The following is a 7,151-nucleotide window of genomic DNA, read 5'->3' on the forward strand; positions in this document are numbered from 1 at the left end:
AGTCCATACAGAACCTCTAAGTCAGCTGGATTGGCCTCAAGCTAAGCCCACCTTTGCTTTTAGGATTGATGGAAGGCAGCACAGAGAAAGAAGAGCATAAGCAGTGGGAAGAGGTGGAAAGGAAGGCTAGGTTCCATGCCAGTGAGGAGGATACTACTTCAGAAGCCTGGGATGTGAGAGTGGCAGTGAAAGCAATGAAGGACGAGGAGTTGGATTAATTGCTCAGGGATGAGCAATCATTTTAGCTGGGGGGTGATGATGAGCCCCAAATTTGGCAACATTTTGGGCTCATTTGGCCTAACTACCCTTGCTCAATCCTTCATTTTTCATAACTTATGCATCATTTTTTAGTATGTTTATGTCATTTGTACAAATAAGGGTAGTCACTATTCCTAGGTGGCTAACACGTGCTCATTTTAGGATTTTTTGACACATGTTGGAGCAAAACCGAGCAGACAAGGGCTAGGAGACAGCCAAGCTGGGGTTGAGGATTCATAGGGGGGTTGTCCACGGCATTAAATAGCCTTCCTCGGGATCTTCACCCCCAACTCCGAGCTCCAAAAGCCACCAAAACCGGATATAAAAGGCAGCCAAACAGATTTTGTGGAAGCAGTTGTTCACTCCCATTTTGGTCAGCCAAGTCCTATAGATTTAGGAGGCCAGCTTGGGCCTCGTGATGTATAAATGATAAGGCTTCATCCTTCGAAAAGGACTTTTGGAAAAACTTTTTCACATTCTGCACTACAAGCTGTCAGCTCTGTTTTGTTCTTTTGTAGCCATTATTGGCATAACTCTTGACTTATGATTATTATTTTTTAATGGGAAGCAGTCAGATTTGATCTCAGCTCTGAGTTTCTAGAGGAGCCATAGCTCTCGGGGTTGGGCCCAACCTGAGAGCCTAGGGCCTCCTTCTTTGTATTGATATCTTTCCTTTCAGCATTATGATTTTCTTTGTATGCATTTGAAACGCAGGTTGTTGAGTTAGATTTCGTTGTGTGGTTAAGTAGGTCATTGTTGAAGAATAGAGTTGTTTCAGATGTCTAGAATAGAGTAATGAGATAAGAAGTGATAAAAGCTCCAGAAAAGGGTTGCCTGCACTCTCATTTTCACCTCTTCCTAGGGGCTGGAATTGCAGACAGTGTTGCCCAACAAAAACACTAGTTTGCTTACCCATGCAATCTTCGGTGAAGTGTTTTCATTTGTAGGAGTTATTCATGCATTCAGACCTCTTGGAATGTTTCTTTGCTTCAGTATTGTACATGGTTCTCTTTAGAAATAACGTTGTTGTTCATTGGTTTCATTAACAGTTAGGATAGATTAGTTAATATTTTGATTGTGTGCAGGACGTGGTTGATTTGGTTAAGTATACACTGTGCGGTGCATCTCCATCACTCTCTCGTCCATCTAAGCTTCGTCCAGGCCAACTGCTCATCTCCAAGTTAGATCCCTTGTCTCACAACTACTCTTTTGCCCACGTCACCCTACCTTCTTGGCCTTCCATTGCCTCTGCCCTCTTTAAGACAAGCTAGCTTTCCACACCCTCTCATCACTTCATCCCTCTGTCACTAAGTCATTACAGACCCCTATCCTACCTCCCTATCCATTCATGCATCCTCTTTCACTCACCCATCATCCAAAATCCAATTGTAGAACATCCTGTAGAAATTTCTGAACATCCTGTAGAAATTCTGAAACATCCTGTAGAACCCCTGCAGACTTCCTGTAGAAGCTCACAAATGAGGTTTCTTGATATCCAAACTTTTTGAAACTCTCTGGAAGGGTGTTAGGGACTCCTTAGACCCTCTCTGAACCTTCCCGACCTCTTCCAAGCATTTCTCCTCCTTGATCCACCTCTGCACAGTAAAAAGCCAGTTAAAAGCACAAGCATGATAATTCTAATAACTTATTCAAAAATACAAAAAGATGTTTTCTTCAGGTAGAGGTAGTCTAGACACATGTATCTTACCTTCATAGAAAGTAATGGCATCTCTCTCTGTAGTTTTCATTCTCCTCTTTGCATCAGTAGGACTAGCTGGTAGAATTAGGGTTTGCTAGGGTTTGTGGTTCTTTTTGGCTTTCAGTTTCTTTCCGCAAGTAGATTAGCTTCCTTTGAGTTAGCTTTCATCCATCAGTTAAAAATCTTCTTCTAAGAGCTCATAGAAGTTGGCTTAAGCCCCTAGCGGACTTGTGCCAGCTGACCAAGTGACAGCTGCGGCAAGAGCTAGTACTTGTGCATACAGCACCATCGCTTCCAAGTTTGTTACGTACTACCGGGTTGATAAAATTAAAGAAGGGATTCCTAGGAGTTGTAGCATTATTGCTACAATACTGAGCCCACCAGGAGTGTCAGGTGTTACATATCACAATATACATAAGTACTCGGCCCAATCTTTTAGGGCACTAACCTAGGAGGATCAACCGTACCCTTAGACGTACAACCTGACTACCTTATCGTACGCATGAGTAATCTCCTCAAGTGCTGTTCTCGATGTACTGTAGCAACAAGACGGCTGACAGTTTATCTATGGCGAGGTCTCAAGAGAACCTATGGGGCTTCCAACATACCTAGAGGGTACTTGGAAGACAGTCTATGCACGGTTCTGTCTAATGCTCTACTACTTGAAGGGGTACCCACAGGGGTTAGAAGTGAGTCCAACAAACATGACCACCTCTTCTATTTCCTGCATGCATGCCTCCCCAAATCCACAGTTTTATGCGCTCAACGATAGATCTCGTGGTTTAAAGACGCTGGAACACGTCTCTAGCCAAAAAAAAGAATTTGCTAAAAATGGAGATCCCGCCGGCCCTGGAAAGTGCTTTGATACCACTTATTATGCTCTTGACCTGCGAGAAGATACCAAAATACCAAATATGCGAAGAAATATACCTAGAACACAGAACAATAAGAAATAAGAGCATGTATCTTATTATTCAGAAAGGAAAGCAATCTTCACTTGCCTCTTCGAGGGGGCAACCTCCAATAGAGTTGGGCTCAATTACAAAATAAGACACGATGCTCCTCAAGGGGAGTCTCTATCCTTTATCTAGGATTCATACATGCAATACCATGGTTCTTATTAATACCATGGCCCATTTGCAACTAATTGTGGTCCCTTCTTTAAATGCGGGTCAACCACTTACAATTATTAATATGGGCTTTATTAACTCTTTAACTAACTATAACTATGACTCAACCCTATTACATAAATAAGGGGGTTAGGGTTGGACCCTAACATATATAGAAAGGAGGTTTTGTCATTTGTATCATCCAAGAATTGTTCATTTGTGTAATGTAAAGGAGGTTTCTGTTGAAATATGGCAACAAGAATATTCCAATTTAATTTGTGCTTGAATTAAATTCTGAATTAAAATTGAATTTAGTCTTAACAGCTACTTGGAAATAATTAAATAATTTATTTTAAATTAATTATTTGGAGAAATTCAAGTTAGAAGTCTTTCTAAAGATATGCAAGAGTTATCCCTTAAATTAAGGAGATAAGATTGAGTTATATTTGAGTTGTGATTAGTTAACTCAAATTACTAAGTTAAGTCTAGTTAAATTAGTTCCAAACTGTTTGAGGAACTAATAGTGAGTTAACAGTCAGTTGATGCATTAATGCACTCAACTAGTGCTATTCCAGTTAACTGAAGATTCCCTCATCAGAAACTCATGCATGTCTATTCTGAGAAAGACCCAGTTGAGATTAATGTTAAAGGACAGTCTATTATCAGTTGCATGTGTTTTCTCATGGATAAAACTCATGCATGTAGTCAAGGATTTATCCTTGAGGATTGCGCAGTTTTGAAGGATTGCTTTTCCACTTGGTAAAAGAATAATCATCCAGAAGGAACAACCCAAGGAAATAGGAGCTTGGAGGGGCGAGAGGAAGGCTAGAGAGAAGCCAAGATTGCTTGTGAGCATATGTGAGGATTGTACTGAGAGTTGGCTAGTTGTGAGAGCTAAGGCTTTGTATAATTCCTATGTATTTCCACCATGTATGATAATACAATAGTGTGGGGTTTTTAGCTTAGGCTTTCCCCAAAGTATTTTCATGTGTATTGTGCCATTGATTCTTCTTCTTCTGGTTATATTGTTCAGCTCGGTCTTTAAGCTTCCGCAAATTGATAATAGAAGTAGGTTATAGTATTTTGCTTTGATTTATATTGCATTATCGGGTTAATCTACATAGATTTTCTACAGTTTCCCCCTTGAAGAGGGTAATTTTTAAGTTGTTGATCTATCATTTCTATCTTTTTGTGAGATGGTTTCATAACATTTGGTATCAGATCTTTAGATTATAGGGTTTCGTTGCTCCAAACAGGTCGTCGTGGCATTTTTGTTATAAAAAAATTTATGTGACATTTCAGAAGCTAAAAAAAACCCATTTGAGCTGAAATCTCGATGATCCTCGAGTCTAAATTTTAGATCTTGTCTCGCTATAGTTTCATAACTATGATCCAAGGAAGTTAAGGTTTTCGCAGGTTCCTGAATTACATCCCAAACAGGTGACCTTGGGAAAAGCATCATAACTTTCTCTCTGATTATCAGATTGAAATTTAGTAAGAAGTTACAGAAAGAGGATGGACTGTAGTTTTATTTGCATCATTTTCAGGTCCGAAAGTTAAAACAATGATACGTTGCACTTCGCACAAGTTCTCTCTACTAAAAAAGTGTATAATCAAGTCATCTTGGTAGATTGGGCATAACGCTCTCTTGGAGAATCCAATTTCAATCAGACTGGTGGCATTGGAAAGAGGACTCAGAGGACTACCACATTGGGCAATTCCACACCTTGGAGATCTGAAATTTTAGAGATACATCAGATTCAATATTGAGCTCCAACAAAGTGAAAAAATGTGTGTACTTTTTTTTTTAATTTTGCTTAAGTTTGGTTTGAAAAATTAGTTTGGAGGAATTCAAAGGGCGTAGTGAAGAATAATTATCATTAATTGATGCACCAAAGAAAGAAAATGGAAACACCTAGTAAGAAACCTAAAATTTCTAGCATGACTCATGAAGAAGAGGAAGAAATATATCAAAATTATGAGACCAAGTGCAACAAATTTCACTCTCACAAAAAGTAACAGAAGCTAAGATGGATGGTTTAAAAAAAGGCACGGAAGATAATATGGATGGTTTAAAGAAAGGCATGGAAGCTAAGATGGATGGTATGAAATACAACATTGAAGATTGGAAAAAGGACATGGAAGGTTGGAAAGAAGGTTTAACAAAGTTGCTACAATAAAGGCTTCCTAATGGCGAAAAGGTAGTAGAGAAAACTCAGAATGAGAACAAATAAATGTTAATCATGATTCAAAGAATAAGAACATTGAAGATTTGAAGAAAGGAATGGAAGGTTTGAAGGAAGGTTTGACAAAGTTGCTACAAGAAAGGCTTCCTAATGGCAAAAAGGTAGTAGAGAAAACTCATGATGAGAACAAAAGAAATGTTAATCATGATTTCATAGACTCTAACGTTGGAATAAAGACCCACCACGTTCCAAAGATCGATATGAGGAAGTTTCATGGCAAGGATCCCGTAATATGGATACTGCAAATGGAACAATTTTTCGATCTCCATAATGTGCAAAATGCACAAAAGGTACGCATTGCATCTTTATATTTAGAACCAAATCAGTTTGTATGGTATCGATGGCTTTGATCTCGTAAACAAATTTTCACTTGGGAAATTTTTACGAAAGAAATGATAGCACATTATGAGGATACAAAAAACAACACTTTTTTTAGCCAATTGATAAATCTCAAACAAAAGGGTTCAATGATGGAGCACATTGAGGACTTCCAAAAATTGAATATAAGGATAAAAGATATTCCAGAGGAGCATAGGATTGATGTGTGCATAGGGACTTTAAAGGATAGCATCCAACATGAGGTTCGCCTTTGGGAACCTGATTCATTGGAGAAGGCATTTAGGGTGGCAAGAAAAATGGAAAGAAAAATTATGGCAACAAGGAAACCTACCACTCACAACTATAAAGATGGAAGTGTTGTTTCCTCTAGCCTTCCACAACTTACAAGGTTGGCACCACAAAAATTGGAAGAAAAAAGAGTAAAAGGGTTTTGTTACAGTTGTGATAACAAATACATTAAAGTTCATAAGTGTGCTAAGAATAAATTATTTTACATAGATTGTGAAGAGGAGGAAGAGGAGGAAGAAAAGGAACAAGAAATGTCAAAAGAAGAGGATATACACCAAGAACAAACCTTAGAGAAAGAAGAAATGAATCCAACCATATCTTGTAATGCATTGGCCAAAATTACCACTCCTCAAACTATCAATATAGAAGGACGTATCAAGAAGACAAAAGGTAATAGTGTTGATTGATTCAGGTAGTACCCATAATTTTATTCATTGTAAGATAGCCAAAGAATTGAATTTCTTCCTATATCCGGCACCAGAGTGTCAAGTAATGGTTTCAAGTGGAGGAACCATAAATTTCTCTGGAAAGTGCCATAATATCAAGCTATCCATGGGACAATACATATTGAATAGTTCAATGCTTTCCATTCCAATGGGGGGTCCTAATGTTGTACTAGGAGTCCAATGGCTACAATCCTTGGGTAAAATAGCTTTAAATTTTCAAGAAATTTTCATGAAATTTTCTTTGAAATGAAAAGAAGTTGAATTGAGGGGTATCACAGGGAAACTGGGAAAGATAATAAGCTCTGACAGAATGACAAAGCTTCTAAATAAAGAACAACAAGGCGTAATTTCATAATTATGTTCGCTAGAGGTTCCCACATCAAAATCATCTATTTCTCCAAATCTCCAAAAAGTCTTGGACAATCATTCCAAGGTATTTTAGACTTCCAAAGGTTTCCCACCTATTCGTTATCATGATCATGCTATTCATTTGATTCTAGGAAGTGTTCCTCCAAATATCAGGCCTTACAGATATCCCTATGCCAAAAAGAGTGAAAATGAATATATGGTTGCAGAAATGCTACGCGCTGGTATAATTCAACCTAGTCAAAGTGCTTTCTCTGCTCCAATAGTATTGGTGCACAAGAAGGATGGGTCATGGCGCATATGTCCCAATTATAGGGAGTTAAACAAGCTCACTATTAAAAATAAATTTCCCATTCCTGTCATTGATGAATTATTGGATGAATTGCATGAATCAATTTAC

Source organism: Pinus tabuliformis, chromosome J, assembly GCF_031772625.1.
Source record: "Pinus tabuliformis cultivar Carrire ecotype Pingquan chromosome J, CPIR1, whole genome shotgun sequence".
Classification (NCBI taxonomy): domain Eukaryota; kingdom Viridiplantae; phylum Streptophyta; class Pinopsida; order Pinales; family Pinaceae; genus Pinus; species Pinus tabuliformis.